At 39.7% G+C, this 26,995-nt stretch overlaps 1 protein-coding gene across 3 annotated transcripts in view; it reads right to left on the reverse strand.

The window, feature by feature from the left end:
* Positions 1-26,995, reverse strand: part of zfhx3b (zinc finger homeobox 3b) — a 289,722-nt gene that overhangs the window by 173,226 nt on the left and 89,501 nt on the right. For all 3 annotated transcript variants that reach the window (XM_055011433.1, XM_055011438.1, XM_055011436.1), the window contains exon 2: positions 19,796-19,830. The gene's annotated coding sequence lies outside the window, so the exon portion shown is untranslated. The remainder of the gene's footprint in view (positions 1-19,795; positions 19,831-26,995) is intronic.

The following is a 26,995-nucleotide window of genomic DNA, read 5'->3' on the forward strand; positions in this document are numbered from 1 at the left end:
TTCATGTTGCTTGTTTAGTGCTGATGTAGCTCCAGCAAACCTGTCTGCTGGTGTTAGTTAGGCAGGCTGCAGAGGATGCTTTTGTAATATTATGTGAGTGGTTAAATAAACAGCTTTAATGCACAATTTAGAGCACACATTTTTTTGAAAGGAAACCCAGATAGTTATATAGCCTTGATTTCAGTGGTCTCCATGGGCAACTGGATCACTGCTGGCTGTCTTATAAACACGAGTAGCGAGAGGGATAATATCCTCCTGGTAACAAAGCCATTAGGTGACGAATGTGAATAGAACTGATGTCGGGCTGAAATGACATGACAACATGATGCTGTGGGTGTGAGAAGTAGCTGAGCATGCGTTAGCCTTTTTGCACAATCTCCCGCAGAGGTAGAGAAAAATTATTTTATCTCTTTCTTGTGGCAGTCTAAGCAATATTTCTGAGGATAAAAAACACATTTAATAGCTAAAACCTAAGAAGCTTTAATCCATCATTTATATGTGTGTATACTTAAGTACTGATGTTAGCTGGAAAGCTCACAATGAATCTTTTTTTTTGACTACGCAATATGTTATATTTCACTGAAGATGTAATTAAGAGGAAGTTCAACTACAGAAACAGATGAATAACAGTATTTGAAATAAGTACACTTTTAAATATTCTCCTTACACCAAACCACTAAATACACTGATGTAAAAATAAATAAATAAATAAATCAAATAATGTAATTTTTAACCTCTTAACCCCAATATATGCAGTCAGAAAAGCACAAGCCAAAAACTCATTCCAACATTATTAAAAACAAGCTTTCAGGAGTTTTGGGGCTTTTTGTTTTGTTTTTTGCCTTTGTCTCTTTTTTAGCCAGATTTCTATGCAACACTTTACTTGTGTGCTGAAAGTGGAGAACTAGTATTACTCATTTGTTAAAAATTCTATGGAATATCTCAATAATCAAAGGAAGGTCTACAGTCAACTACGCCCTTGAAAAATCGTGTTCCTGCACTAGTTCACAAATTTTCCTTTCAGATGGCAAATTTTACCTTTCCCTCAAACAACAGATGTGTGCAACGCAATCAAAATCAAACATGTTTCTTTAATAATATGTTGCTCGTCAGTTGAACCCTGGCAGAAGTAACCTCTGCTTAGCTGCTTTCGGATGTGTTTCAAATAGTTAAAGCAAGAATCAAATTTGAATTAAATTTGAGTATAGTGAGTTCAAAATTTTGGTGATGATGTATCTATATAATTGCAAAAAAATAAAACATCACTTACTGTTTAACATGGAATGTCCCAATTAAGTTGATTTAAACACAACCTTTTAAAAAAACAAAAAAGAAAAACACACATTCCATACATTCTGTGGCAGGCTTGTCCATGCTCTACTGAAAAATATGAACAAAGACAATGTTTACCTTTCTTGTGACTATTCCTAAAAGTAGTAAAATACCCAAAAGGTTGTGGACAATGTTCAGAAAGGAAACACTATTATATTTAAATACATATGGGAATGGCCCTCAAATCTGGTTATTTACTGAAAATAAACTTAACAGTTAAACATGTTCAACTTATTGATGAATGTGGCTGTGGAGCAAGACTTAAAGATCAAAGGTATTTAGAACATCCCTGGCTTTCTTTAGACTGCTGTTTTTATTGTTTTAATATTAGCTTCAAAAACAAACAAAACTATCACTTCCAATTATTGTCCTCCCGACCATCAATAGATCAGTTTGTTGCAGGTTTGACTCTAATATCACAAGGAGGCTTTTCCTATTTATACTCCAAAACAGGGCGATATCATCAGCGCACAAAGCAGAGTCTAAAACCAAATGACACCAACTCTTAAGGTTCCCTCTAATATTTTTGTAATGGTCTTAAAAGTGATACAATAGAAGAGAATTTGTAAATGCACACTGTAAGGGGCAAGAATAAAACTGACCATGAATTTGCAGCAGTTCTGCTGAAAGACTTGCAAATGCTTTCCTGAATGTCATAAAACAGCAGGAAATCTGCTGTTCTATCCAACATATGTCAATAGAAGTATATGCTTCCCAAATAAATGAATATATTAATATTTTGTTCTTTTTTTCACTTCCAACATTAGTTATTATCTATTATGATGCATGCATAATGTTACAGAGGGTCACAGGATAGCCTTGCTTTAAATGTTATATTTCCATGATTGGTTCATTCTCTCCATTTCCTGTTCACTGTGTGCGAGCAAACTCTATTGTCTGTGGGTGGATTCTGCTCGGCCCTCAGAGGGGCCATCCCCAGAGAGCACTGCATCTTTTATTAATCAGGGGCGCTGCGCCACAGCCCCGCTTATCTAATTTAGCAGCCCGCCTCAGATACAACTATGTTGGGCTTGGTGTGGAAAGAAGGGACAGGGGTGTGGGGGTGCAGTTGGGTGTAGACGGAAAGGGGGTTGGGGTGCTTCCGTCAGTTTTTCCATATTGTGGGTGATGCAGGGTGGGGGTGTGGGGGGGGACGCTACAAGGGGAGCGGGGGAGAGACAGAGGGAAGGTAGCGACTTATCAGACACCTCGTCACCAAGTTTTAGGACTGAATCACAATACAGCAAATTACCTTCTGCTGACAAGAAAAAATGAGCATGGCCCCCATATGAAAAAATAGGATTGTCAGGAAGAGGTGACACATTGATTGCTTAGTATGCGCATCCAGAAGGCTGGGGTTCAGAGGCGTCCTCCCTATATATATGTAGAAGAGGTGCAGCAGTGCACAGCACAGCCATGAGGGGGAATGAGAAATTGAAATGCCATGTTAGATTGGAGTCCCTTCCTCAAGCCAATCTCTCTAGTCTAGCCCCATCTAGCCCATATTAGTCCACTATATCATAGTACAGCCATGTGTGCTATTGTGAACAACATCCACAAACGAGGGGACGGTTTGGTATTCACTAACATTATGATGCTACTAGAATATGCTCAGGTGTACACTGTATGCATCATTTACACACCAGACCTCGCAGCGTAACCTGGTCTCGAGGTGTTTTCTTTTCTGGTTGTCCCTCCTCCCTCTTCTCTCTCATCTGTGTCATAGCTCAGATGAATCAGTGTCACCGGTGTAGAGAGCACTTACTGTCAACCCTGGCGCCCCGGGCTACAGCACTGATGGACACAAACTATAAAATATCAGCCCCCTGGGGAGACATCGCTCAAGCACTGCCCCACAGCCCCGGGGGGGTGTGATCTGGTCAGTGTGTATGTGCTTCTTGTGAGTGTGTTGAGAGAGCAATAGGGCAATGCATTTGTCTGGCTGTTGTGATCGCATAGGTTGGGCCTATGTGTGGAATCTGCTGGATAGTTTCCACATGATTTGCATGAGACAAAGGTGAAAGACAAGCATGAAGCATGATTATCTTCTTGTTTTATAAACGCAGGCCGCTTTAGAGAAGAAACACAATATGAGATCTTTCTGAGCGGCTCAACCCTGCTTTTCACAAAACCCCTAAAACAAATTCCATAACTCTGTACAAGCTCAGCCCCTCTGACAAAAACTACAAGCAGGCGACTGTATGGGAAAGCCACAAATGAATCAATCAATAAAATCAATAGCTCCGTCTGGGAAAATGTCCTGTATCAGCTGATATGGGGTACAGCTTCCACTTCCTGTTCTAGGAAGGTGTAGTGAAGGTGCAAAAAGTCACACAACTAAAAACTGTTAGAGGGAAAGGAGAAAATTCAGGAGCAGAGGGAGAGAAGAAGCTCTCCAGCCCTTTGAATGAAAACCTGCATCCTCCACAGGTCACTGGGCTGCTATTCCCTTCTTTCAATTCTGCAAGGTCAAGGTTCCTGCCTGCCAGTGCTTATGTTCAAGCATGTGCACAAATGCACTTATGTAGAATACAAGGAACACACCACAGCGGCACTCTCTTGTATTTCATGAGAAGAACCATTGTAAGATAAAAACCCCAATTCACGCATAGAAATTTGCCTCTTAATTTCGCCTTTACTATACCTCCAAATATTGACTATTCATTTCCAGTGTCTGATATTGCTTGATTCACCTAACAGAAGTATATTAAGAAGGCTCCTTAGAGATTCAAGGACAAAGGCATTAAGAAGAAAAGGAACCAAGGGACAGAGCAGTGGACTGCAGGCTTACGTTGTATTCTACTATTATGTATTACTCGGTTAGCAGTGGAGGACTTCCAGAGTGGCTTGGAGGGACATATAAATGCAAATAGATCAAATCAAAGGCAAATCACAGATTGCTGTTTGTCTTTGTTTTTTTCCCTATTTTTTCCTATTTTTCAGCTCAGTGCCATTATGGAAGAGTCATGAGGCCTAACATGACGATTGTATGATCAAAAACAGTTATTCTTAGTGTCTGGCAGGTAAATGACAGAAGACAACAAAGTATTCTCTGTTTGATCAAATAGATTCAAAGGTAGATATAGGCATGCATCAGCCAATCAATTACAACTGTCATGGGTTTTGTTTATGGACATTCCCTAGATTGAGCCATTACATTTTTCTTTTTTTTTTCAACAAATGTCCATGTTTAATGAGCAGAAGGTGCCCTACTTGTGATCTGACTTGAATTAAAAAAAGCACCTCATCTTGTAAGTCTCCGTTATTAATGCAGTACGCCACCTCTGTCTTCTGATCTGGTTATACCTCTGTAAGGTAAGGTAGGAAGGGGCAGTTTCCAGAAAAGGAAATAAAGAAAAATATCCAGTAACATGTGATATAACACACATATTCCCAATGTTAGCACAGACAGTCTCAATAAATGTTACTTGCAACTAGGAGGGCTGGGGAGTGTTTCAGAGGGGAGGTGAAACAAGGCCTGCAGACCCCCTGTAACAGTCACTTAAGTTAAGCACTAGTCTGCCAGGCGGCCGCATAGTAAAACTCATCTATAATTTGTGATGAGTGTAATGCCATCTCCACTTCATGATTATGTGATATTCTTCACCTCTGCCATAGCCAATGAGGCCAAGAGCTGGCAGTCTTAATGAGGTGCCTCAAAGTTCAGCTTAGGGAGAGGAGAGGCGGGAAGACGGGTGTGTGGAAAGAAAAGGAATTTAGCCCATATGTAAGCTGGATAAAGTCATAATCTAGTAATATTAAATACAAAATATTATCTCAAAATAAAGGGAACATTAAGATGTATCGTAAATTGTTACCTGAATAAATTACTTCACTGTGTATATTGAGCCAAAAGGCTTTGAAATCGGTTCAAATTTTAGGCTCACTCTACCAGACTGCTCCGTTCATTCTAATTAGGCGTAGCCACAATAAAAACAGCGAAAGAAAGTCATTAAGCCCTTGCCCAGTGATAGAGACCCTAAAACACTTGTTAAGGGAAGCGTGGCATCCTGGTTTTGCTGAGGATTATGTCCACCGGGGAGATCTCATGAGAGAGCCCCTTAGACTCATTTTCAGCAAAGTGCATTGCTATGCTCTTATGACTGTTCTAGATGTTATGAATAAGTAAATAACAACATTTTTCCAGTCGTTTAATCTCTGAGCACTGCAATTAGTAAGTCTGTAGTTTGTGCTGCCTTTTTTCTGCCCTTATTATTGTTATTGAAATGTCACGCTCTTATTTAGCTCAAGGATGAATAATAAATAAGCTGTAATTACTGTCTTGAATGAGCTGACGGCTTGGCTGGGTCAATGGTAAAGAGAGACCCCCCCATCTTCTCTCTCTCTTCCCCTTCTTCTCCCTCTCTCTCTTTAATTGGATCTTGTAATTAGTTTCTCTGATGGATCTGGGCGGTCTGAGGCATCCTCCACAGCGTTCATTAGTGTTCCTGAAGGAGGGTGCAGCTTTTTAAAAGCTCTGCCTGCTCCGTCCCTCACATGTCGTAACACTAGATATGATTCTGCCCAAATACAATAAGAGCATCAGTTCCAGCTGGGTTCAGTTTTGCCTATAAACCACCAAAACAAAGTAGCTTAGCACTTTGGGCCTTGAAGAAAACAGTGAAGTAGTCCCTACTCTTTGTCATTATTAATCTTTAAGGAAATTGGCTGCAGCTTGGAGAATCAAAACGTGTACATTTAACACCCGTGTGATGATGTTTAGCACAAAGAGAGATTAAGAGACTCTTACTTGATTCTCATTTATTGTAAAGCCAGCAAAGACCGTCAGACAGTACATGGCTGCAGGTAGTGTGATCTGAAATTTGAGGTAAAAGGTCCTATGGCTTACTACTACAGAACTGATCAGCCTCAACAAATTCTTTTTTTTTTTTTTTTTTGAGATGCACACATGTCCAACACACACGCACACACAATGTTCAGACCTATAATATACAACCCCCCTCTAGCACCCCAACACCATTTCCCCCCTTTTCTTCCCCACCCTCCACTGGCCAGGCTACACTAGACATCTCTCCCTAATCAGCAGCCTCGTCTCGCTCAGACTGGTTGCCATAGTAATATGCTGCCTGGTCGACATGGCAACCACTCTGAGGTCCACTATTAAATGAAGAAGAGTGGAGGGAGGGATAGGGAGAATGGAGTTGGGATGAGAGAGAGAGAGGGAGAACAGGAGAGACAGCAAAAGACAGGGAGAGATTGTCCAAGATGGGGGAAGGGGTATCAGGGGTGGGGTAGTAGTGGTGGTGATGGGGGGGGCACAGAAAAATGGAAAAAAAAAGGGGGAAAAAACAGAAAAATGAGTACAAGGAGAGAGAGAAGGAAAAGGAGGGGCAGCAGGAGGAGATAGTCGTGCTAGCTGAGCTACCTATTGCGTTGTACGGTATTAAAAGCTTCTGATATGTGTCGCAACAATGCCATTAACCTAATGCATGACGTAATTTACTTAATGCCTTACACTTATAAATTTATACACATGAAAAATGCATGTGCAGCCCGTCTCAATCTAGATAAAGGATCGTAAACTAATATCATGTTTTAAGAGCTACTTACCATATTATTGTCAATCTGCATCAGACATTCCTCAAAAATGATATAAATAAAGTAATATTTATAATGTATAACAGTTTAATGGATCGTAGGCTTATAATAAGGACTGGTGAAGGTACGTGAAAAGTTAATGTTGGAAGAAGACAAAGGACCAGGAAGCGGTCGTGATGTTTTTACAGTCTGCTAAATCTATTGCAAAATATTTCCTTTTAAAATAATGTTATTTTTTGGCAGCATCCTGAATGTTTTACGTCCCGCCTGCTTTAAGAAACATTTGGCACCTCCCTCTCATTCCACTTGGTATGTCAAGCAAAGATGGAATATACTGTATGTAAAATGTGTCTATAATTTCAAACTACACCGCAGGCCCGGCAGTTTCTGGAGCCATTCTGTCATTGTGCCATCAGTGAGGCTCTCTTTCCAAACTGAAGTGAAAATTCACCAGGGCACACATATCTCAGTGTGTCTCTACTACAATCTACCACAATCACTCTTTCCTCACCCCTCCTCCTGTCTCTCTAAGTCTTTCTGTCCTTCTCTTCTCATTTTTTATTTGCACCTCACCTATATCTTGGTGTCTCCTGCTACCACTGCACATTTTTTCTTCCTTTTATCAGTTTTTTCCCTCTTTGAATGGATCTCTCTGACTTGCTTTCTCTGAAAGTCAGATTTTTTTTTTCCTTTAATGAATGAAATGCCATTCCATCAAGATGCCACCACAGCAGTGACACAAAATAACATTTGTTGCCTTGTGTGTGAAATTCCTTTATGAACTGGAGCCCTCTCTTTTTCCCTGGAGCATCTTATGAAAGCTAGCTAATTGCATGTCCACATTGTACCATCAGTCCCTGCTTCCCTTGTGCACCATTCAGAGGCAATTAAAGTGAGCTTAAACAGAGTAAGAAAGTGCGTCATCCTCTTAATGCAATTAAGGAAGTGTGCACACAACATAACAGTAATAGTCTGAAACACAAAAACAGGAACACATAGAAAGAACACAGAAAAAAAGCAAAAGGAAAAGTTTAATTTATCAGGCAATGCAAGCCCGGAAGCATCATATATGACTTTTATAGTCCCGGTTTTGTCAACATAAATGCATATTTCTTAAAATATGTGTTACTTATTCAGATAAATATAACAGATAATTTATTTCTATATGTATAACACATTTACACCTGATGCAAAGTTTCCAATTTTGAGTTATTAGGCTTCATGTGGAAAATCTGACGTTCAAATCACTGGTTATGTCCTTTTATTTATGTTGAGTAATGCTTTCTAAGCCTGTGAATACAGCACAGAGCACAGGAGGAAGAATAAAACTACTATAGGTATGTACCATAATTAGAATCAGAAGCACATATGCTAAATAAGGCTGCTTATTTTACAGGTGGTATAGTTTAATGTAATAAAGTAAAATGAAGACGCGTTGAGTCGTACATGCAAACAGGCACACAAGGTCAAATGATAGGCCTCTGGTAAGACATTTCACTCTAACACTTACATTCCAACACTTTAGCCCAAACCTCTACCATACAGTGTGTGATTACAAGTAGTAGATGATCTGCTGAAATCAAGCAAGCCTTTATTACAGCACTGCAAACTTAAACCAATTTGAGAAGTGAATGTTTTCTCGTTAAAGTGCAATTTTGCATGTGCAGGTACCTTGTTATTTGTGGGTATATTCCTGCCATGCCTTCTTATTTTGGTGGCAGAGAAATTTAATTTGAGTTAAGGTGGCAAAGTCATTTTACAGTGCCTATTGAGACCGGCTGCGGAACGTCTTGGGAAATCTCACTACTTGTTTCTCTCACTTTAGCACTTTGTGTGGTAGCCTCATCTCTTCAGTACCTTCATTAATATTTTGTGGCACCAACCGCAGCCAATCCAGGCCAGAACAGACTAAAAGGTGCCCAGTCTGTGGAGGTTAAACAATCTAATACTACAGGAATTAAATCTCTATAATGTAAACACAGAATACTGAAAATGACAACGCTGTGCGCTTCATCTCTTTAACACTATTCAGACTATTATATTACTCTTTTGCTCATTCTCTTAAATACACACTGACATGAATGCATAAACACATTTAGAGCTGTGCTTACACAGGTCACAAGCAGCCGTATATAAACACAATGCTATCTTTTGTTAGACATGAAGACTCCATAATTAGTATTGATCTGTCATTATAGTGTTTTACTCACCAACTGAATTTCTACTTTCTAGTTCAAGTTCATTGCTTGGCAAGTGACAACATGTCTGGCAACAGATTTGTCTCATCTGACCAAATCTGCCTATGAGCCATCATTAGACAGAGTAAACAATACAAACGATAATAAAGGCATTCACACTTAAATTCAGACATGCACACATAGTGTAACTTGTACAAACTGTATTCCCTCTTTATGCTTTACTGTTTATTTATTTGCAATCAACAACATTTCGATTGGTTGTTTTTTATTATGTATCCTTTTGTATGTTTTCTTTCGCCACCAAAACTAATAGTTTTTATCTACTTGCATGTAAAGTTTCAAGGATAACAATTAGTAATTACTTTCCTATGCAACAGCTTGCAACTGCACACACATTTCAAATGATTACATTATCAGTATAATGAAGGAATGTTGTTAATTAACATATTTAGCCAGATATTTAACATATTAAATCCCTACGTCCAATGTTGCAGCATAAAATCCATTTGTAGTGGATACAGCATCAGAAATCCTTTTAAAAGTTGTGTTTAGACACTCACAGCACTTGGTTAAGGTTAGGGAAGGCTCATGATCTGGTTTCATATCCAAAAAATCCACAGTGACTTGAAACACAAGGCATTTATTTACATTTAATCAAAACCATAATCTGTCCCTAATCTTAACCAAAGCCTTTTTGCTGCCTAACTACAGACGGAACTCTGGATGTGAAGCCCAGCCTCTGGTGTAAAAGTTGAGCATTTTGTATGCCCATCATCAACCCCAACCACCTGCCTGACTTCAATTCAATTCATAAAGGCACTTCATTTTAAAAGAAAGAAGAGAAAATAAAAGGAAACACTGCCTTTGAACATGATCTCGCCAGCGATTAAACTCCAGATAAACTAATTGGGAAAACAATTTGGCTGCATAGGAATGTAATTTCAAGGAGACTGGGTTGAAAGTTCACACGGACTGTATATATACAACATATGCAACTGCAAGTATTAGCAGTAAGTAGTCATACATTAAACTGTATTTCAGTGGCCTTTGATGCAATGGAGATAATTGGAGCCTTTTGCCTTTTTTAAGACTTTTTAAATGTATACATATATATATTGCAGTACGGCTTCATTAGCTTTTAAATCACAATAAAGGTTGCAGGGTTCTGTGAAGTTGTTCTATGAAAACATTGAAAGATGGTACATTCTTACAAGAAACTATCAATATGCTGCTACACTTTCCTATGCTTGGTGCTGTGTAAAGTGAGCCTCCTGATTACCTAATTATACTTATTCACATAAGAGTCCAATGGAAATGACCAACAAAATATTAGTGAGACCAAGCACATTTAAATCATGAGACCTTTGGCAAGTTCTGTCCACTTTTTTTTAACTCTCAGAAATATCTTAGACTCCAAGAATAGAACATCAGACAGACAGGAGAACACAAAAAGAGGATTAGTGCCTCTCAACATTGAGATGACATGTCCATCCAATGCTGTGCATTGTGAAAAACAAGAATGTCTGCTCTTTTGGACCACAGATATTTGTTTATGTCAGACACCAAGGCTCGGGCGTGGCCTCTGTGCCCTGACAGGAAGTGGCTCTCTGTGGCAGAGATGACTGTCTTTAGGTCAGTGCAGTGCAGGAGGGGCCCAGAGGCCGAAACTGTGGGCCTGAGGGAGCTTATGGCCGTCTTCAATTAGCATCCAGCAGCAAGCAAACCCTCCTCCTCATGCAATTAAAAACTGACCAGTTTTTTATTAGACCCCAGTGTTTATTTCCACTCCCAATTTAGTTCTCCTTTGCCTCCAATATCCTCATGAACTCACTGACCTCTTCTCTGTACTGGGATATGTTTCATTTAAATAATTTCTGCAAATACTGGAGTGAAATCTATGATGCATTTTGAGCAAATTGTTAATCACTGCTGGGTTTTAGATTGATCTGCAGAGGGGGGTGAAATATTGATGCTTAATTTCCTTTTTCCTCTATCTGAGATATACAGTAAAGAACAGGAAGAAATAAGGAAATAGTAGAAAAGGAGGGACTTTATTTTGAACTGTAGTAAGGCATAAGGAGAAAATTAAATTAAAAAAAGCAATAACATGCGTGTTTTTAGACATATGGTACATGGTGAATTACAGTTGTTAATTTGGATGAACCAGACTGTAATTATTCTAAGGCAGACGAGGGATTCTTCTGTCTACAACCAGAGTTCTTTTTACTCTGCACTTTGCTTATGGCTACACAGACCTTATGCAGTCCCAGACAAGCTTGAAGCCTCAAGGCATCCTCAGTAGAGATCTGAATTCACCTCAATCCAACAGTTAGCCCAGAGCTACCTAACACTTGGGTGTGCCAAATTATTCTCTAATTTAGCCACAGCATAGTAGAGTAACCATTTACACACATTAGTGGTTGACAATTTTCAGATTGAAAACATGCTGAGAAAAAAACACATTCATTTTGGTCCATATAAAATGTAATTACAAGTTAGCAAAGACAAATAGATTGCGTTCCTGTAATATATGTGTCCACAGTCTACAGTTGGAAATGTTTCTTAAGATAATTTTTTTCTGACATGCCTTGGTGATGCAGAATATAACTAAATGTCACAGAAAGAGGACGTATTTGTAAATCCTTACTACATAGCAAAACTGTGATATACTGTATGTGTAGGCTATCCACAGCTGCATCTAAAAGCTTCTCCATCACAACTGGCTATGCTAAAAGACCTTAAACAATCATAAATCACTGCAAAAATAAAATGAAAATTATAGCAAAAACAATGCTGTCTTTTTTCTGAAGGTTATTTTATGACTCTCTTGTCATAGCATGGAACAATGTGTCTGGAAAATCTGAACAGTCAGAACTTGAATGATTAAATAAATGAGCAAGTTTATAAAAATAGGTTTCAAAATCTTCTGCTGGAGGCACGTCCACTAAAGGGACAGAAACCACAGCTAATCACAGGAAAGGTGTGTCCTTTCTCAACACTCAAACAAGGCTACGGCCTGACAAATGATGCTCTATCTGGCAGTTTTACTGGACAGCCATACTTGTTTGAGCCAGCAGAACCAAAATTCAGTTCAGAGTCAGAGGACACTGAGCGAACTGAGAATCACCAAACATTTTCAACAGATGTTGGTCCATTGTGGACAATATTGTTATGGAGCTGAGGTTCAGTAATTCTAATATTACACACTTGCATTTTGTTGGTGGTGGCTTCTTTCATGGATGCCAGAATTTGCAGAACAGCTCAGTCTCATTTAAATGTCCTAAGAATGATGAGATGTAGTAGAGGTGGACTGATCTTATGAAGGGCCATGTTGATGGAGAGCTGATGATCCCCACCAACATCTGCCTCAGCAGTGAATATTCTACACTGGGGAGTTTCACAAACCTTCATCACTGGGATTAATGGACGATACCCCTGGCTTTCTTCCTACAGTCCCTCCAACATCTGGTGCCATCATTAGCAGTACATACCCACCTATGAGTGTAAATTGCCATGTTTGCTTACATTTTAATTATAATAGGGAACTTAGCTAATTTTAAACTTTAAATCCTGAGAGGGAGAGGTGCCCCTTGGTCCATGTGTGCTATTAACCATAAATGTAAAATCCCAATCTACATCTAATTCCTTGTCAAAACGATTCTATTATTACATGGATTTGCAGTGTATTTCCATTGGACTCAGGAAAAAGGGTTACCATAACTTTTAATGCAGAAATAGTACAGAAAGTTACATGAAGTTAATGCTAGGCTGCTTCACATTAGGGGGTTGCACCTCCTTCAACAATTAGTAGTTACGGCGAACCACTGATGATGATGATGATGATGATGATGATGTACTCTAGCTTTTATAACGTTCAAGTGTTAGGGGAAGGGTTACACTAAGTATGGCACTGCTCTGTCATTTAGCCATGATTTCTGGCTGCCCAAAAAAATTCCTGATTACAAAAATTATTAAAAATACTCCCTACTCCCTCCCTCCTACTCCCTACTTCAGTACTGCATAGTTCGATCTTTTCACGTTTTCTGCAGTTATTTATAATATATATAGAGTGTACAGAAACAAATCTTCACATTATGTTTTACATATAGACTTTAATAACATACTGCATGTAGTGTATCTACCAACATGCTGGAATGTCATGGAAGTCCTGGTGAAAAGGTAAAATTTTGTGCAAAAAATGCTGAAAGTGTGCTGGATGGCTTGTTTTAGCTCATTTTCCAAAAATACATCGCACCACTCCCAGTGACAAATTGATGGTAACGGAGCAGATATACATGAAGACAATTCATAGCTACTACTTAACTGAGGTAGGAGCTTTTGGTACCTCCGTTATTCAGCCAGTACAGTCACCATCGCAACCTATTCTGACACCAAATGTAAAGTCCAACTGCCCTCCAAATCCCTCCCAATTATAAAAGGTCCTTGAGTTGCTGTTTTGCCCCCTCTCCAGCTCCTGTCTGATTACTGAGTGTGGGGTGAGCTGCGCAGGCAATCAGCCGCAAAGCGCAGAGGACCAAGAGGACTGGGGAAAAAAAAAATCAAATCCAAAACACTGCAAAAAATAAACTAAAGGGAGACTACTGGACCGCAATTACAGGCCATCCAGCCAGGCCTCTGCTCCAGCACTCAAGAGCTGCCGTGATTTCCGACAGAAAAGGTTATTAGTTTTTATTGGAGGAAATAGATGCTGGGTGGCTTTAAATGGCACAGTAATGCGGGGGGACTGGAGGGACGCCTCCTGACCCAGGTTTCCCAAGAGTCCCATTGCACTGCCAGAGAGACACACAGAAGCCATCACACACCCTTTCCCCTTCCCCCAGCCCTCATGCCCTGCAGCTCCTGCTTCAACTCCAAGGCAGTCGCTTGGTCATCGGCCTTGAACTCAACCTGGACACCCACTTCTTTTTTCTCCTTAAACGTAAGCATCATCACTGGTGTTTCTACAGCCTCGTGCTCTGTTCTAACATCACAGCTGAGAGTGTCTTAAAAAACACCGCCACCCTTTTACTCTGTTTTAATATTAACCATACTTAGGTGTGTGGCTGTTTTAATAATTAGCAAAATCAAACTTTAAAAAAAAAAAAAAACAAACACTAAACCCAAAATGAATTGTTCTGAGATTATAAATTTTTAGATTCTGTTTCTGTACACACATGCGTGCGTGGTTCCAACATGGTAGCGGTACATGTGAAGACATTAACAGCGAGCGCGGTGGCCGAGTGTTTGCTTGGTGTCATGACTGCCTGCAGATTTCCTGTCACGAGCACGTGATTTCTGCGACCCCAGAAGGAGAGGAGAAGTGTGCACCCATATTTGCCTTTGTGCTGGGCTGCCAGTGTGTGTACTCTGCTGTGTGTGACGTTATTTCAGAATGTGTAAGCTATGATCTGCCTGAACTAGATGAAGTGCTCTTCACAGGCGTTCGGCGTGTCCGTTGGTAGGTAATAATCACACGTGTGTGCTTTTATCATCCAGGAGGAATTACACTGAAATGTTTTAAAGATTTTACTATTACTCCACACATATGATGCAACATCTCAGCCACTTAGCTGTGTTAAATGTAATTGCTTTGATTATGAGTGTGTGTCAAAATATGTCACTGTATGTGAAAGCAGATAATATGTTAATGTTGTCTTTTGTGAGAGAGTGCTTGCATGTGTGCTTGTCTTCATTGTGCTTGCTGCCCGTACTCCTCTCTTCTAATCTGTATTCAGGGCAGGTAGGCTCCAGCACGGACCCACAGCTCAGTAACTAATGGAGGGGCTGATGGGAGCCTGATGACGACCACGGGGCCATTTGTACACACACACACACACACACACACACACACACACACACACACACACACACACACACACACGGTGCACATATACAAACATAAACACTACGGCTATTTCCAGCTGCACCCATCAAGCAGCCAGTAGCCAGGCAAGTTAATTACACTGACCATTTAATATTGGTGATTTTTTCTTCTTCTTTTAGTACGCAGGGGATGCAATTTGATAAATTTTATCATCCTTCTGAGTGAGTAACAATTACAGTGCAAGACATCATCTTTTTTTTCTCCGTTGATTTTGCCGCTGCTGTTGTTGCTGCTACTTCTTACATTTCTGTCTTTAATTGCCTCCACTACAAACTTTTCCAGCGAACCACTGCCCCTCTAAGTTGATTGCCAGGAAGTGCAGGGAATTAGAAAATTAATGTCACACCAGGGTCAGCGCATTAGAGTGGCAACCACATAAACTTGCACGGCCTGCTCTATATGTTGCAATACCTTTGACTAGAGGCGCTTATGTACTTTTTGCTTTGAAGAATTTTCTTACAGGGTATATTGGTCTCACTGTCTAACATGGAAAGATATAAGTGGTCACTTCTGTTTAACACAGAGATCAGTGGAAAGCCGAAACCAAAAGCTTACCCCAGAACAACTAAAAGAGAAAAAAAATTCTTCGGTAGATCTAAAGATTGTCACAACATCCTCTAAAACATCACAGCTCTCTTTCATGTATCTGCATCCTGTTTCCATCTGCTTCTCTCCTCTCCTCTTCCCTTCTGTCTCACCCTCTTCTCTCACACCATACAGTATCTGTGGATCTTTTCTGGTCAACTTTTTCTTTTTTTTTCTATCCTTTTCCTCTCCCTCCACTTCTTTTCTTTTCTTTTCCTCCCCTCCCCTCTTCCTCCTCCTCTGCTGAGTTCGGGCCAAAGAGCTGACAGCTAGTGACCTAGGAGCCTCCGAGGTTCCCAGGGAGAAAGGTAATGGGCCCAACCCCGGAACGCACTCTCACTCTCTGCACACATGGGGCTGCCGGCAGCTTTGATCCAGTAGCCCCTGCTTGGGTCTCCTGACGTCTGGTGAGGAAATTCATAGGAACAACTGGAAGAGGCCTGTGTTTATTCAGCTCCTTTAATGAGGAGGGAGACGGATTATCGGGGGCCTAAATCTCCCCAAAAAAACACAGGGAAAGAAAACTGCTGCTCCTTCCAGATGTTGCTCTATCACCGGTCACTCCACAAGAATCCGAGAGAGAGAGAGAGAGAGAGAGGGAGGGATGGTTTCATTATGCAAGATGGGGGAACTAGTGGTCAGCAGGAGAATTTCCTTGTGTTTTCTCTGTTCTTGCGTCTGGCCAGATGTGGGAGCTGGCCAAACCTCTCTGGGTAAGCCCAAAGGAGAACAGCCGCCCAGGCACAGTGGGGAAAGCTAGGGGCTCTGAGAGGGAGTTTGCAGACATGTGCTATTTTGTTGAAAAGGGGCTGTTTGATAGGTAACCAAAGCTCTCAGGCATAAGCTTTACTTTAAGCAATTTGTGCTGTCTTAAAGAGAAAAAGGAAGCTATTTCCCAAGCTTGTCATATGACCCCCAATGTGTTGGGTTTTTTTCATTTTTTACACATAGCCTCTTTGTAATTCCCATTAAGGCAGCAGAGCGAGTGACGTGGGATCAGACGCATGAAGTCTGTCTGTCTCAGGATTTGAAACAGAAGCTTGATCCATGCAGAAAGTAGCACACGACTACAGGTGGTGGGAAGACTAAAAGAGATCCAGTAAAGCCAACAACACAACAGACACTCAGAAGACTCGGGCTGTGCGTCAGGCTCTCGACCCTTTTGCCAGACGACTGCCCGGATCAATACACCTCTCTATTGTCAAATCATTTAGGAGAGGATTACGGGTCAGCCATTGGTCACAGATCCTCACACACAGAGGGCAAAGGTCAGTCTGCGCTGCACATTTACATGCGATTTCCACACATCACGCCTTGTTAAGACTATCACCTGTGGTACAAACAACAGCCTGGTCTGGCCCCAGCCTATTTGCCCCAACCTTTCTCTTAAGGTCACACTTTAAAATCAGCCTCTGTTCTAATCAGACCATCCTAACCTTTGCCTTTTGAACTGCTAACCCTTGAAGGTTCAAGGTCAGGGCCCTGACTGATTGAAGAAGCAGTGTCCACTGTGTGCGTTGGTGTGTGAGAGGATGTGTGATACTGTAGTTCAAGTTCACTGAAGAACTGTGTGCAAGCATGTAGCTGTTGATAGTTAAACTGCTCTCTAATGGTTACCCATGCGAATGTACATATCCATAAACTACGTGTGTATGTGCTTGCAATCAAACAAATGATCATGGACACGCAATAATACAAGTGTTCTTCACAGCTATAAAATCACAGTTGAGTGTATTATTGAATTAAACAAAATAAAGCACCATCTCATGTGTGTTGATTAGTGCATCCGCTCAATACAGACAGCTAATTAGGAAGAACTGCTTGAATTGTCTGTTATTAAACCACCATAAAATGATCTCATAAGAACAACTTGTGTTTACGTATTTATCAGCTTGCCTTAACATCAGTCTGGCACTGACAAGAGTAATTTAAATTTTGAATATATATATAACATGCGAGGGTAATGTTAGTTTAGTTTAATATTTTTGTAAGATGAAGATATTTGCACGTCACTGGGAATACATCCTCACTTAATCTATCTTAAAGTTAATCTGATAGTAATGACTGTTGAATACATTGTCACAATCTAAAATTATAATGTGATTTTATTAGCGGTGATTAACGCTGTATAAAAAAATAGTGTATTACTATTTAATGCAAAAAAAAATAACATTAACTACATGTTTGGCAACCGACAACTACTTTTACACATTTATGGTGTCATCTTTTTACTGTTTTAGGGGGAAAATGAAACTGCTCATATACAATCATAATCATGTGTTGACATCCATACATACATATATGAGATATATATTTAAAAATAATACATTTCATATTTCACATTATGTTTGGCATGTTTATTTTATTTCAGTGTATTCTGGGTCAGTAACTGAATCTAGACCTTGTGATAACTTGATTATCTCAGTACAAATTATTCAAATTTGTATGTATTTAGTTATTGATATGTATGCAAAAGTTTGGGCACCCATGAGAAAACCATAATTTTGTTGATTGTTGTAGTGTAAAAAAAATGAAATACAAACCCTGCAGTATTGCAAAAAATTTTTGTACCATTTTTCCAGCTAACAGTCTTTCTATTCTGGATGTAGGAATTTTCAACCACTCTCCTTTGCAGATCATTTCAAGTTCTGACATATTTTTCAGCTGTCTGGCACACGAGGCATGTTTAAAATCTACCCACAGATTGTCAAACATGTCCAAGTCTGGGGACCATGAGGACCATTGCAAAAACTTCAGTGTATATTTCTTCATGTAGTTTTTGGTGTATTTTGAGGTCAGCTTTGAATCATTGTCCTGTCAGCTTCTTTTCAGTTTCAATTTCCTGACTTACTGCATCACATTTGCATCCAGAATTTTCTAATATTTAGTGGAATCCATGCTTCTCTCAATCTGTGCCACAAGCTACCAAACGACCTCAAACCAGAATATATCCACTCTCAAACTCTGGTGTTGTTTTAATCAAATCCTTTTTTCTCCAAACGTGCCTTTGGTGATTTTGGACACGGAGCTCATTTCTCATTTCATCTGTCCACAGATGTAACGATTGTAAAATGACTCTGTGTTATCCAGATGTTGTTGTGCATACTTCAGATGTTGACGTCTGTGAAGAGGTTGCAGGTAAGGTTTCTTTCTACTCTTACATGTAGATCCTGTTGGTACATCATTTCTGCACAGTGGAATGGTGTGCTGCCATTCCTGTGTCAGCAGCGACACCTTCAAGCTCCTCTTTTGCAGTCATTCTGAGGTTTTGCTTTGCCTTTCTGCCCAGCAGACATGCAGTTTTGTCTGAACATTTTCTTGGTCTAACAGATCTCTCAACTTCCACAGTTCCTGCCATTTCTTAATGACATTTCAGACAGTGGAAATTGAAAGGTGGAAGCACTTTGATATTTTTTATAGCCCTCCTCTGCTTTGTAGGCATCAAATAGCTTCATTTTCAGATCCTCAGTTGGCTGCCAAAAGGAGCCCAGATAGATGTTGAGTGTTACCACGAGGTCTGAAGAGTCACAGATATTGATAAAAGTGTCAGTGGTCACCAGCTAAAAATTACTAAACTATTCTTCACATCCTACAAGTCTAGATGAGTCAAATAAGCATAACTGAGTTCATCAAATTCTGAGACTTTACACATTTGTCAAATTTTTGACAGTCCCACATTTATCATTTAATTTGTTTCTGTTTTAACATTCATGAAATAATAACTAAAATGAAGGAACTGCAGTGAACTGCAGGTTTTAATTGACCTTCTCACTTTTAACAGAATCAGCAACAATCCATAGTTTTTTTTAAATGAAACTTAATGACTTAGTGAACTTAGTGAAACAATCAGTTTTCTGCAAATTTTAAAAATGACATATTTTGCATTGCATTCTCTCTTTGCAACATTTGATGACTCACCACCACCCACTGTTTGAGCAAACAATGTTATTAAGATTTGCTTTCATTTATCATCAAGTTATATAACTGATATAATGAATCAGAATTTGCTGGAGATGTAGATGTAATGGATGTATCAATAAAAACATTTGGCACATACTCTCTCAAAATTTAAACTCTATCCCTTTAGCTCATACTTTTTTTAGTCAAGTTATCAAGAGTTAGTTTGGATATTAAGTCTATAAAATACAAACTACCTTAAATGAAAATACTCCCTTTAAAGTCCCATCCATGTGGTGAAACTACAATGACAAAAGACAACTTTGAAGGGAACACTTACCAACTGTGGAACAGAGAAAAGCTTCTTTCACAGTCCTGCAAAACATAAGAGAAGTGTGTCATTGTCCACATTCTTCAATCGTACATCCATCAAACAATTATCTTTAAAGAAACAAAAGCAAACCACAAGTCTCGCAGTTCCTGTTAGCTTATTACAGTTACTATTCATAACCTTTTGCCAACATTCTCCTTAGTGACCAATAACATCCGCCCCAAGGCTGTACTAAGCTTGCAACAAGATCATATATATACATGGAAAAAAAAACTGAATAATCTGGGAAGTCACAGACAGCCACTATCATTATATTGTTATATTGCACTCATTTTTGTCTTCAGGATCGGTACTGTTTGTTATGAAGTTATATTACAACTTGAGGGTAAGAAAAGGACACTCCACAAACACATTATGCATAAAATACATAAAAGCCACCTAAAAAGACTTCTCTTTCTTAGAAAACAAAGAGGAAAAATTATAGATGTAAATCAAAAACTGCTCCTCTTTTCTACATCCACTGTATTCTCGAGTCATTCAAAACACTTTGTACAGCATCTCAGGCAAAAAAACAAAACAAACAGACAAAAAAAACAAAAACAAAACACCAACAGACTCCAGCAGCACATTGCTCCTTAGTCATCCAAAATTTAGGTCTACTTTTCAAATCATTAGAATCACTGCTTCTCAAGCAGCAACTCAGTCACCATAGCACAGAGAATAATCTCTGACTTGTCTCACCAGGTTACTAAAAAGTATACTGCACACTATGAGACGCTACAAAACACTGCCCACTCAAATACAAACAGTTTCAGAAGCTGCTTTTTCCCCACTGCTGCTACAAACATTGCAACTGTAATAAATTATTTTCTTTTCACTGTTTGTGTCTATGTATAATTGTGAGAGTGACAAATGTCCCCTTGTCACAAACACATGAGATACACAACACCAGACTAATCACAACGCTGTACCAAAAGCAAACACCAACCAGTTGTTTTTGTGTAGCCATAAAATTCAAATTTGAAGTCGAACAGACAATTTTCGAGAAGGAGAATCTCAACCTCGGAATCACGACCTTGAAAATAATTTCCTTTCTCCATCCATTTATTATGAAATAATTACTGACACCACAGCAGATTCCTCAGTGAACAATACACCATAGTTTAATTTTGGTGAATAAGCCACAGCTTAGAGAGCATAATTGCTCGCCTCGCTCTGGCAGCGGAAAAGTTTTGCCTTAAGATACAATGAATAAAAGACAGACAAATTAATTTATTAATAAACAGAATATAAAATCCTCCGCACAGCACAGTGGGTTTACAACAACAGTCAGAAACTCATCTACAGTATTCCCTTTGGTGATGGCATTAATACTTTATTTTTAAGTTATATTAGTGTTTTTTAATGCTGAACTAACACAGCTACGTTTCACTGTATGGTAGTGTGATGATGCCAATCAGCCTTTAACCTCTGCCCTCAGACAAGGTAAAGGCATCCGTTCCCCTGACTCCAGGTCAGTAAGTAAGCTTGTATTTTTGGATGGCTGCTGCTGATTGTGTATGTACTTTAATAAGCGGGCTGCAGGTCAGGCAGATTTATAGGCCTATGGTGGGGTGGAGGGACCAGACTCCCTTGGCCTCCAGCTTCCCTCTGCGCCATTACGCCAGAGTGAGATATAGTGGGATATTGATCCCAATGCCACTTCATTTTGCAATAACTATTACACGATATTCTCCCGGGCTGCGCGTGTCTCCTGATTTATGCTGCCTTGCTATTTACATTAGCAGTAAGTGTTTTTCTATACCAACTGAGGAGGGTCTTACAGCCACACAAATGGACATGTGAGCATTCACATTCCATACCATACCTGTCTTTTTGCTGCCTTTGATGCCTTTTCACAGTAGCAGAGGTGCTTAACACAGCACTGCCTGCTGAGTAATGGAAGATACAGACATAAACATATTGAAGAATACATCCCAGCCTTCATTACAGTTGCACGATTGACCTTGAGGTAATGTTATTTTCTGCATTATATCTTATTTAAAATACCTGCTTCATCACATCCACTCTATAGAATGCTATTATATTCAGGAGCATATTTTGAATTATTTCATATTATTCATTCCCACTCACTGGTCAGAGCAGTGCAGAGTCAGCATAAAGAAAGCAAAGAAAATAGAGATGACTGCTGCATCTGTGCAAAAAAAACAAATTCATAATTTGTGTTAAATTGTGCAGTTATTTGAATTTACATATCATATCGAACAGATCCAATAGACTTATAGGACATTAGCTATCATACTGTATGCAGCTTGTACAACGAAAACAAGCGCTAAAATTCAAATGGAGACCACCATTTTACACTGTGCTAGTACGTGTTTCCCCTGAAATAATCGAATGCTCCAAATTTTTGTATTGTATCATATAAAAGAAATCATTGTCATGATTAGGACAAATGGAGAAAAAAGCAGCCGGTGCCTCCTGAGCTTGCACCACCTGCATACTTCAGAGCTGGGTCTTTGCCAAAGTGGCTTCCCTTGCAGTGCCAGGCTGGCGCTGAGTGTTTGTTTACACACAGAGGAAAGCTGTGTCAGTGGCAGAGGAGCAGACATGAATGGGGGAGGAAGGGTGAGAGCCAGACCCTGCATAGCGCTGACATTCCCACAGGCAGCCCCCACAGGGGGCACTGCGCCTCAGATGCCGTCACTGCTACATTGTGACACAACAAGAAACAAAAGGACTAATGACCCTTAATTGCTTTGGAGCTGTTTAAAATCAGATGAGTGTCACATAAGCTGGAGTATGTAAATCAAATCCCCCTCCTCGCCCCTCTTCCCAGCCTGCCCCCTAAGCTCTCTCCCCTGGCACAATCAAGTCTTTTTCTCATAAGGGGGCAGGCGGCTTAGCAGGCTCGCTGCCAAGTGAGGGGAGCTGGCAAGCGTGGTAATGTGGAGACACTTGTTGCGATAATGCTCGCCTGTTACGCCAGCACATGGCAGAAACAGGGTGGCTGAGGGGCGTGTGCGAGGAGCAGATGGGCATACTATAGCCTCCACGTGCTTCCATATTAAACATGGCACTAGAAAGGAAGCGTGCTCTTCTCTCAGCTTTCAAAGCTGCCAGACACTGTGTGCATGTCCCATTCATTAATAGCTCCATTCATATGCAACATGAAGTTTGATTGTACACAAATGCCCCATTAGGGAGGAAGAGGGGGGTAGGGGCAGTTGCTTGCGCTTGTTAGCATGCATGTTTGCATATCTTTGAAAGTGACAGAGTTTGCTTTGTGTGTTCCTAAAGGGATTGTAAGAGGTTGAGTTTGGAGATTGCGCGCTTTATATTGAATGGTAGAGGACATTTTAATAGGATAATTTTCTACAGTTGTACAGAGATTACTCTGCTGTTGGTTACCATATTCAGAACTGTAATTATAAAAACCAAAAGGCAAAAAGTAGACATCCTTTTGAAAGCTTATATGGGGTGCAAATTTTGGCCAGATTTATTCATATAATATTTTATAATGGTAAAATGTCCTGCTGAATACAATTTAGCTTATTTAAAATCATATTAAAATGAATGTGTGTGTTTTGAGTAGAAAACCTATCTATTCTGTACGCTTTTATTATATATAAATAAATATATATATACATATTAACAGTCCTACTAAATCAAGTAAACTATTAAGTTTGATCATTGTGAATATTGTGCTTAATATTGAGCCCCAGCTCACACAAAAGTCTCAATTCTGTGACCCAGTGAGAAGTGAGCGATGTCCTCCTGTGGTGTCCCACTGCTCCCAGCACACCCATTAACATCCAGCCTTAATGCATTTCCTATACCTGCATGCGCTTCTGCCGTATGGAGTTTCTGGTGATTTAAAGACAGCAACAAACCTGTCCCATTTTCAGACTGACATTATTGATAGACTGTCACCTCAGATTGTAGGTAACTGCTAATGGTTATTTTATGGTGCATATGTCAAATCTGATGTGTACATTTTTTTTTTGTCTCCCTTCCCGCATCTTTCTCTGTTTTATTTGAATCTAATGATTACTTCAAGCTCACTGTCACACTTTTATTAGCATAAACTCCCACACCATAGAGTAACATTAACAAAAATTGACCTTTCAGGGAAAATGACCTGCTGCAGTACCACAGCAAAAAACAATCTTTTTGTCTTTGAATATGTTATTGATTCTAAATGTTATCTTATTATGACTCATTTGTTTGTATTGTTCGAGGTAATTGTGGCATAATATCCGCCGCACTCTGCAATATAAAACTGAAATGGTTGGTTTCTTTTGTCCTGGAAAAAAGCTGTGTGTAAAGCTGAGGAAAAAACGTGCAAAAAATAAAAAATTATCGCAGCTGATTCAGGGCAATCAAACATCAATAAAGCATGTATTTTGTTCCTGTGCCCATCATGGGGTATTGAAAAAGCCAGCTACCCCAAAACGGACCACCACCTCCTCTTCACCCCTCCGCTCTTTATCCACTCCAGTGTTTTCTCCCTGTGAACCTGTATCCCCTCTTGTCATGGATTAGCCTCCATACTTGCATGAACAAAGACTCGGTCAGCATGTGTTTATGTGTTGGTCCATGTGTTGTGTGAAGAGGGAATGTGTCTCCCACTTACGTCCAGTTCTTAGAGGACCCCAATTTGTTAGGCATTAATCAGAACACCTGCTCAGAGAGCACCCTGTGTCAGTGGCTCACTTTGTGTCCCAGTGGTTTCCTGGCTGCCAAGCTTTTTGTTTCCCCACTTCAGTCATCAGTGTCATTTGAAATCAATTTAACGACTGCGCCTGAGACTGATTTGAGTATGCAAATGCTGCATTGAGGGAAAAGGAGTACGCAACGTACAAAGAAGAAAGACATGAGTGGGGTGAAAAAGGCCATAGAAAGAAGATCTACATACTGTGTATAACTCTAGCATGAAAAAGCAATAAGTCATCATGTGTTGTTGTAGCATAAGAGTGTAAATAAAAGACTAAAAAAAAATGGCTCTACGCTATAACAATGTCACCATCCCGCTGAAGGACAAGGCATGCACAAGAACAATGTTTGAGGGGGGAAAAAAAGTAAAACGCTATGACAGGCCAAGGAAGACTAGGTCAGAGAGAGGCCAGGGAAGAAAGGGAGTACAAGAAAGAGGTAGCAGAGGAAACAAATGAATAAATTCATGGGGCACAAAATGAAAAGAAAGATGGAGGGGAGTGGAGTAAAAGAAGAGGCTTGGAGTCATCAGTGGAAGATTTTTATTGTCCGGACACTGGAGGCGCACACAAAAGCACTGGGAAGATTCAATTAAGTATCATATGCAGTGACCTTATTGCCATGGTTACAGAACAGTGGAAAATATTAATCAAGCCTGCACTTGCAACAAGGAGAAAGATGGTGGAAGGAGAGATAGAAGGAAGACAGCAATGAGAGAGACAGAGGGTGGTAACAGAGGGAGAGAGGATAATGGCCCAGTCTCTATATGTGCCTCTGTGTGTGTGTGTGTGTGTGTGTGTGTGTGTGTGTGTGTGTGTGTGTGTGTGTGTGTGTGTGTGTGTGTGTGTGTGTTTGATTTTATGTGTTTTAATGAGTGCGGTTGCAAAGGTTCATGACTGTCCCTACCAAGCTTTGAACATGTGTATGCTGACAGTGAACATGCCATTTTTCTTAAATGGATTTTCCTTTGACAAAAAATGTATTTTAAAATGGAAAAAAAATGCAACTGTGCTACCATCAAAACTCACATCTACACAATGAGGAGTCACGCATGTGGAATGAACTTAAATCATAATTCATTTCTTACAGGGGTAAACTCACTTTTCCAGCTTACAAAGATTTGTTTTAGCTCCCTTACTGCATTTCAGGTTGAAATTTCATGTACCCCAGTGTCTGTTGATGCTTTCTTAGCGAAGACATAAAACAATCCATCTGCATCTACAATCCATCACACATGCGTGAATCCATTAATAACACAACTTGCAAATGTTTGCCACATGAAAATGAAATGTTTTCATCCATCAGCGTGTTTTTTTTTCTGTGTAAGGGTACACTTACACATGGTTCTACATAAATCCTCTAAAAAAACAGTGCTAGCATATTGTTACAGACTCAGACAGAAAAATTATGACGATCATTTTCAATCATATTCCATTATGATGTTCCTCTCAGTCACATTTCCCTGCACACTGCAGAAGGGGAAAGTTGAAGATTGTTCTGTTTGATGAAGCTGTAGAGTGTTTGCTCGCTGTCTGCAGGGAGTGTCTTGAAAACAATCTATCTGAAACTCCCCCGCTGAGCAAAATGTTAAATAAACAAAGACGGGGATAAACAAAATCCCTCCATTTCAATGTCACTGAGAAGAAAGCCAACATTTTAATGCTGCGATTGTGAACAGGAGGTGGCAGCCATAACGAGATCATCGTTTAAACTTTGGACACATGGTAAAATTATTTTCTCTCAAAATAGTTAATTATAAATATGGTAGCGATCGAAAAATACAGTTGTTGTACTTGCATCAGCCATGAGGCAGGATGATGATCACCCTTACTCACTGCTTTCCTAATATGCTGTCACTTAAGAAACATAACAATTTCAGATTTCACCTGATACTGAGACTGATATTGCTTTGATTTTAAATATATTGTCCCACTGTGTACTAGTTCAGTGTTTGGAACTCATTGGGGGAGAAATGGAAAAATTCTAAAAGTGAAATATAATGAAAGTTGGTGCGCATGTTTAAAGTTTTAATAATAACTTATTTTTATGAAAACATACAACATATTACAATTGTCATTGTAGAGAAAGTTATGCAAAGTTAAACAGCAGTGGAAAACCATAGGTGGATATTTCTTGTTAACTAGTCTTTCTCTTCACTTTGTACAGCATACAAACTGCGGAGTACCTCAGGGTTCTGTCTTTAGCCCACTAATTTTTCACATTTCATAATTCCACTTGGGTATATCATTCCTTGAGATGACATCAGCATTCGCAAATACGCAGACAACACCCAGTTTTCTCTCTGCATCTTTAACAATAACAAGCAATCAAAAAGCTGACATCACTGCTTTATTAAAAACTGCAAGATGCAAATTGTGACATGATTATGCTCAGCATTAACCTCAGCACCATCAAACTGGTCTCTTCAAATGCAGTGAGCTAAGTGACATCTTTGACAACAAACTAAAACTGGTCAATCAAATGAAAAGCATG

This window comes from Amphiprion ocellaris, chromosome 1 (assembly GCF_022539595.1).
Source record: "Amphiprion ocellaris isolate individual 3 ecotype Okinawa chromosome 1, ASM2253959v1, whole genome shotgun sequence".
Classification (NCBI taxonomy): Eukaryota; Metazoa; Chordata; class Actinopteri; family Pomacentridae; genus Amphiprion; species Amphiprion ocellaris.